We start from the raw sequence: 7,925 nt of genomic DNA, 5'->3' as shown, positions 1-7,925 counted from the left end.
ATATATATATATCGGAAAAAAAAAACGTGAGATAACTTATATGAGGGGAGTGTGAATATAATTTCTCCTTGCGAGGGTGACTGTCGAACTCTATTCCGAGATTATTATATTTTTCTATTGACTGACTGACTACCTTTTGCAGTTCTTTTATATTTTGGCAATGAGGGTCCTCTTCTGAGGACCAATCAACACTCTTCAAGATTTGATAGGACCTATACTCGCACTTGTTTTCTTAAGATAAGATAGTAAGATAAGAGTCAGCGTAAGCCCTACTCTCGACACTACGAATCTAGATTTTATGTTAAGAATAAAAATTTGATTTTCTTAATTAACATCCTTATGCGAGGCGAAGTAATGATATATTCTAAATTTTAAATTGATTTTAATTTTATTGGGAAAAAAGAAAAAAAGAAAAAAAAAGGAAAAAAATAAAAATATTAATCCTCGCATTCGGGAAGATCTTAATAATATATATAATACTACTTAATATATGATACTACTTAATTATTAGGCATATATGCTATTGTTTAATAATTAGTTTTAGAAAAAGGGCCTTCAAAAAAAAAGATTGTAGAATAGATATTCTTTATCTATATGATGCATAAGGGTAAACGTGAGCTATTTTTTGGTTTGAATGTTTAAATAAAGGAACTAAATATGCCCTCCTAACAAAGGGAAAAGAATTTTACAATATATAAAAGATATGATAAAGTTTCGAAATAAAAATAAAATAGGAACAAAATACAATATCAAAACCGAAATATTAAACTAGAGATAAAATAAAGATAAAGTATAAATCATATATTTGTAATAAGAAAAGAGAGAATTTTATCGGGATGTAAAACCTCCCAATTAACCAAATCTTAATGAATAAATTATATAATAATGCGCTATTTATGCGATCTCAAAATCCGCAAAAAAATGTTTGCGCTCATTTCGTTTAGCTAAAAAAAATTTTTTGTGGGGGACTGAGTAAGCTTTTAGTCAGTCCCTCCACGTGTTAATAACAAGCGATTTAGAAAATCAAATACACAGGATTAATGCACCATTTGTGCGCTTTCATATTCACATAGTGTGCCTTCCAACAAGCGACACAGATGACACGATTTGACACAATGGATCATTATATCCTTGTTGTTTACCAATGTTACATAGCGTAATTTTGCAATTTTAAATGACTTAGGGATGAATACAGCTGTTTGCTCTAAAAGGGAAGTGCCTTATAAGGGATTCAGCCCAAAAATTGAAACTATGTGAATAAAAGCGCATAAATAATGCATTAACCCTGTATTTAATTTTTCAAATCGATTATTATTAACACATGGAGGGGGAGAAAAACTGACTGACAGTCTACTCAGCTTCCCACAAAAAAAATTTTTTTTTATAACTAAACAAAATAAGCGCAAACATTTTTTTGCACATTTTGAGAGCACATAAATAATTATTATACAATTTATTCATTAAAATTTGGTTAAGTGGGGAGGGGCAGTTAAACAAATGTTCAATATTATTAAATTGTTTGTCAATTTAATTTGTGATACACGATATTGTGATATGCTGTAGTTTTAATTTAGGAGTATGTTTCAAGATCGACAAATAAAATTCCAAACATTACTTCGGCAAACAGTTCTGACACTCGGTTTCTTTATCCTACACCGATCTGTCAAATTTAGAATCGTTTTCTCCTACATTGCTTGTACATTGTGCGTAAAAATATTAAAATTATAATATGAAAAATACGTTCAAAATAGAAAAAAAAAGTTATTTTTAGATCAGAGCCCATTATTTTGTGTATTATTCAATTTTTTTTTTGTGCTAGTTTGCAAGGTGCTAACATTATGCTAAAATACTACTTTTAACTCTTTCAGAATCTAAGTACGTTGTAATATACATCAAATTTGAATATATTATCCATTGAAATTATTTAGTTTAATTGATATCATTTGAGAGATATCAAGTGAACATAAAAATATCCGTGAAAGCCTAAAAAGCGTTTTGAATATAAAAATGTACATGTTAGAAAAATAATCAAAATAAAAAAAATGAATCTCTAGTATAGACAATAAATTATATTTAAAAAAATAATTAGCACAGCTTGCATAAAATGCAAATTGTAAAATTCATATAAAAATATTATATAAAAATCAACTTCGACCAAATAAAGCCTGTACTTCTTCGCTTATTAAATGTTGTAGTAAACTACTTTATGATTTCACAGTGTTGGTCCGTCCATTGGTTTCGTCCATTTGCAATATTTCACAAAAATGACTTAACTCTTTCAATTTTCGTTTTATACAATAGATATTTAAGGATTTTAACTCCATCGATGCAAAATCAAATCAATTGACTATAAAGAGGTTAAAGATCAAAGTCAATTTAGTAATATGAAATAAATTTAAAAAATTTAGAATGTTAATTTTAAGAGGTTGCAATATAACATAAAATATTACGATACTTTTAACGAAATTCTTCCAATAATTACAGGTTTTTCGCTACGTTTTGTTATATTCATTGCGAAGGATTTATCTGTATTGTCATTTTTTCACTTATTATTAATTAGTTATATTAATCAAAGCGCACGATACTCTTATATGAAACATAAAGATCTTTTACCTTAACTGTGCCGCGCAATCGTTGTGATAGGTTCCATGTCTGATCCACAAATAGACCGTTCTGTAATGCAAAGAGGAAATGAATTAAAAAACCTATTACAGAATGAAATTAATTAAGTAAATTAGAAAAATAAAATTAATCAGATTGTTTTCTAGATTTTTAAAGACTTCGTAGAATCAACAATATAATAAACAATTTTTAATGCATAATCTTTAAATGAATCTTTTTTTCTCAAATCTAAACTTTTCTTTAGATTAGAATATCTCAAAAACTTGATTTTACATTTTTAGGACCATATTCAAAACAATTCAATGGTAATCAAAATATTAAACCCAGAAATAATTTCGTTTACTTTAAAAATAGTGTTGATCAATGTTATTATTACTAACCTTATAAGAATAATAATTATAAAAACGAAGCTTCATAATTATTTTATCATTTACAATTTTATCAGTTACAAATATCATACAGTCACAAATATCAAGATTTTTCTTGATATTTGTAACTGCAACCAAGACTCTTCTTTAAGTATGTAATGTGTATAGTTCAATATAATATAAATTATAAATAAAGTCAAATTTATAAGAAGGGCTACGAGTCAGAAATACAAAAATAAAACAAAATAAGTTATAAAACTCTAAGTATTATAATACAAAAAGGTAAAAATAAATCATAAAAGAATCTATAAAGAGACCTCAGAAAGTAACCGTAACAGTTCAAGTTCATATAATTGTGTATAATGAAATTACACAGTTATACACATACTGTGCAATATATTATATTGTATAAATACCTTCTTATGTGAATTATCTTTAATTGAACACTTTCATTGAAAGAAGAAAAAATAATAACAGTCACTTATGAATTCCTATCTTATAATTGAGCAAATCAGAAGGAAGATGTGCAAAGACTATGTAGCGTCTCTCAACCAAGAGTAACTAAAACAGCAACATACTGCAACACAACAAAAGGAGACTAATAGAAAAGGAAGGAGCCCGATGGAAAGGGAAGAATAAACAAGAAGGGAAAAGAGACTGTATGATGTTCGAATATAATTCCGGCAATGAATCCGTATGATTTTGTTTATTAATTCCATGTTTTTGCCTTTTAATATGTATCATTTCCGAAATTAACCTCTTATTATAGGAAGGTTTTATATCCAAAATTTTCACATTGTCTCATTTAAAATTATCTCTTCTATATGATGATTAGAGATAATTGATGGAGACTTAGTTATTCTGTTAATGTCAGAAATGTGCTCATGCAATCGCGAATAAATTATAAAATATACCTAGTATGTTTATACACTATATTATTTCGCTAGATGATTGATGGATATAAAAATACGAGAAATAATAATCTAGAGAGAAAGACGCCGTCGCGTAAAGACGTGCACTCCGCTAAAGATGCTACCAAAAATAAACGCGCGCGTTTTAGTTAACGCGGACATTTGTGTATACGCGAAAGCATCTGCCTGCAGTCAATTATTTATTTCTGAAAGCGTTAACGGCGAAGGATAAACCGCTGATCAAAATTGTGAACAATGCCTAATGCCGGATGATATCGAAGTAATGCCCAAATAATGCTCAATTTTTATGCCCAGTTGTAATGTTCTAGTTACATAATTTCATATCGCTTATTATAATACACAATTCTCTCCAGTAATGCCCAGTAATGCCCCAAATTTGTACACAATGCCCTTAGCGGTTTACCGGTTAGGAACGACGGCGCAGCGCTTCAGGGAGAGTCATGGAGATTACGCTTGATCGCGGCTACATTTTAATCAAGTTGCGTATGTAAATCATGCTTTTAGCACCGGGAAATCGTCGCTTCTAGATAAGTGTTCGCACAGTTAAAAGTGCTCGTCGACCGAGAAAAAGCCACGAATCATTGTCGCCATCGACCGGCAATAATATAATGGGAAAGTTTAATGGCCGTCACTAGGAGTAACGTGCACCGTGTCGTAAGTGTAATAACAATTAACGACAGAAGGTAATAGGAACAGATGTCGACCGCGGGACTTGCGTACAACTAAGGCAAGCCACAGGGAATTGGGCGAGAGAATGGAGGCGGAGCAGCGGAGAACTTTTTGTTCTCTCACGAGTATGGGACATTTTGCAAAAAATTTATTTGTCAGTTTTTGTTAAAAACGCGTTATACACGCTGCGATGACTTAACTTAGATATAATGCATGTGTGTGTGTGTGTGTGTGTGTGTGTGTGTGGTGTGTGTGTGTGTGTGTGTGTGTGTGTGGTGTGTGTGTGTGTGTGTGTGTGTGTGTGTGTGTGTGTGTGATGCAAAAAGGAGAAATGTACAAATCAATAAATATAATTGCTTGACTTACATTTATGTTTTTATATACAAAGTAATATTATAGAAAAAGAAATAAAAGGAAAGGAAAAAATGAGATATGAAATGCAAGTTAAGCGTAAAAGAAAGATGTTAAAAGGAACAAAAAGCATTAAACTTATTCTTATGTGATATATAAATATATCCTTGCAAAAATTGTCTAGTTATCATTACGTCCAAACTAATCCCATTATATGTCTGAAAATCATAACACAGGGTTAGTTTACAAAAAAAGTGATATTTTTAAAGTGTTATTTCTCAATATATAAATTGTCAATACATAAATTGTTGCGTAACTGTCTTGCCACTAACGACACGACGTTGAGATGGATTGCTACAAGGTCGATCGATCGTTGCCACGTCAATGGATGACGAAGGAAATCGAAGCACAGGAATTCCACGTAATAAAAATTCTGTTTCTTCTTGGGCGAAGACATTTATTTGCGGCCAAAAATCCAGCGAATAGAGCAATCGTCAAAACTTATAGAGTTATTAACAATCGCTGAAAGAATTTTATTGATGACTATTTCGTGAAACTATACTTAGATAAGTGTGAATGTCATATCTCCAAAAATTCATTTTCTCGTTTACCACGACTGGCTACCCTTATCCCTCGATTCTACAAGTTGAACAGAATTCTGCGAATCGATCCGACAGTTATAGACGTATCAACACTATCGGCGCCCTGTCCGAATACTCAACATAAGTAGCGAAGTAAGTATGACCATTAAGTAAGAAAATAATATACTTTTATTAAATTATTGATTCAAAATTGATTTACCTATATCTTCTATCTGAAAAAATAAAATAACGATTTTTGTCCGAACTAACCCTTCCCTCCTTCCTCTTATTCTTACAAAACTTTGCTTTAACTGCATCTTATAATATTAATTTATTGAAAGTAACAATGTTAAAAATAAAAAAGTTTACTTAATATAACTGAGGAATTTTTTCGTAATCATGAAAGAAGCATTGTGTTAATATAATACAATGCATTTGACAGCGTAATAGCACTATTTTTAGTCAGGGAAATATTTCCGAAGGTCAGGTACTGATTACGTGCGACAGTCAAGCAAATATTGGTCAAGCACATACTGCGCCTAGTCAGCAATTAAGTTCTACACTACTGAAACTGGGTGTAGTAAGACACGTCACATTGCGTACAATGGATGAGAATTCAATGGCACATAATAATAGCAACGACAAAAATCAATGATGCATAATGCATATTTATCTTCATGTCATTTTGATCATATCGTTTTATCATCGTCCTAATTATATAATATTCTTCATGAATATTCGATTGAAGAAGGAATGATTCTCCTCACGAAAAAATAAATAAAGATATAGGATAAAATCGATAAAATTTAGAATAACATGAAAAATGCAGAATTTTTATTTTTATTTTTATACGAAACTGTATAACTAGTACTATTGGAACCGTAATTTTTTGTTTATATGTATTAGTAGAAAATCACTTTCACACCACAAATTCGCTAATGCATATATTTATAACAAATTAAGAATTTCTTTAGAATTTTTCAAAAATAATCAAATATAAGAAAGGGATTTTTTAAATTATTATTTTTCTCAAAAACAAAATGCATAAAAGAGATTTTATTTTATACATATATGTATATTATACTTAATATTATTCCATAAGGAATTACTTGTTACATTAATAACTCAGAGCGAAACTCGGAAACTGTCTGCATGCAAATTAAGAGAAAAATTATGCATGTTTTGCCCGTAATTATAAAAATTGAGAAGGATCCGAGAAAAATAAAATTCAAGACACGTCGTTATCATCGAGTGTACTTGAAACAAGTTCGTCGTACTATTTATCTCCGCGAGGGAAATAAATCGAGGTTTCTAACGGTCGAAGAAATTCCGAAACCCTTAATTAAACGAGTAGAGTAGACGGCTTTAAATTGTTGATTCGGAAATTTGCATTGTGTACGCTACGCGCACCAGGCAAAACGCTCGTTGTTCCTCTGGGGTAAACACCCGCTCAACGAATATACAACGGGAAAAGTGACGAGAAACGAGCGACGGTGTGCGTGCGGAAACCAGAATGGAGAAAGGTGCTGCGATCGGTGTTGGTGGAGAATATCGATCACGAAACATTTGCATGGAAATTTCTTGCGGCAGTGAACGTTGCCGGTTATATTTCTTTCCACAAGCGAAAACGATGATTTGACCCAATCGTCTAAGATATCGCTCGGCGAAGAATCGATTTCATCGAGCAGAAAATGCCCAATAGATAAAAATTAACTCTCTTATACAGGACCATGTTAAGAAAACATGTCTCTTTGCTAGAGGCTTGTGATTTTTGAGTGCCCCTCCCCCTCCCCTTTTCGACCCAACGACAATTTTTTTTTCCAATAGTAGTTTAGCATTATCCCTATTTTCATTATCAATATTCACATTGCACATTTCGCTTAATATAAAAGCGCTTAATATAATTTATACATAAACTCAATATGACAAGCATCATTTACAGTTAAAATCAGATGTTAAACTAATACATATATACGTATCTTAAATGAATTTATCTGAAAAATATGATTGCGTGCCGATTATTTTTGAATTTTTAACACAATCAATCTAAAATATTAACAATTCCCTTCAAATTCAATTAAAAGCATCTTAAAAAATTATTAATGCGAGAGAAAATGTACGATACATCATAAAATAAAATTTTTACAGATTTTATTTTTCAGCCAAAATTTTAGTACTATGTAATCTAAATATGGCAATCGCTATCTATTTTATGTGCTGAAAAGTTAATTGAAATCATGCCAAGACATTATGAAGTAATAATCCTTAACAGAGAAGATTGAACCTATTGTTAGTAAGTAAAACTCTCGGTAAAACTGTAATAAAGTATATTTCAAATGCATTTTTAAAATGTATTAACTTTTTATATATTTCAGTTTCTAGAATATAATCTTATAGCACAT

The 7,925-nt window shown here is 30.6% G+C and overlaps 1 protein-coding gene across 2 annotated transcripts in view; it reads right to left on the bottom strand.

Moving 5' to 3' along the window:
• Positions 1-7,925, bottom strand: part of LOC108693260 — a 170,671-nt gene that overhangs the window by 151,795 nt on the left and 10,951 nt on the right. For both annotated transcript variants that reach the window (XM_018202117.1, XM_018202118.1), the window contains exon 2: positions 2,614-2,673. The gene's annotated coding sequence lies outside the window, so the exon portion shown is untranslated. The remainder of the gene's footprint in view (positions 1-2,613; positions 2,674-7,925) is intronic.

Source organism: Atta colombica, unplaced genomic scaffold, assembly GCF_001594045.1.
Source record: "Atta colombica isolate Treedump-2 unplaced genomic scaffold, Acol1.0 scaffold89, whole genome shotgun sequence".
Taxonomy (NCBI): domain Eukaryota; kingdom Metazoa; phylum Arthropoda; class Insecta; order Hymenoptera; family Formicidae; genus Atta; species Atta colombica.
Note: the sequence above shows the minus strand (reverse complement) of the source record. Positions and strands in the feature narration are given on the sequence as shown.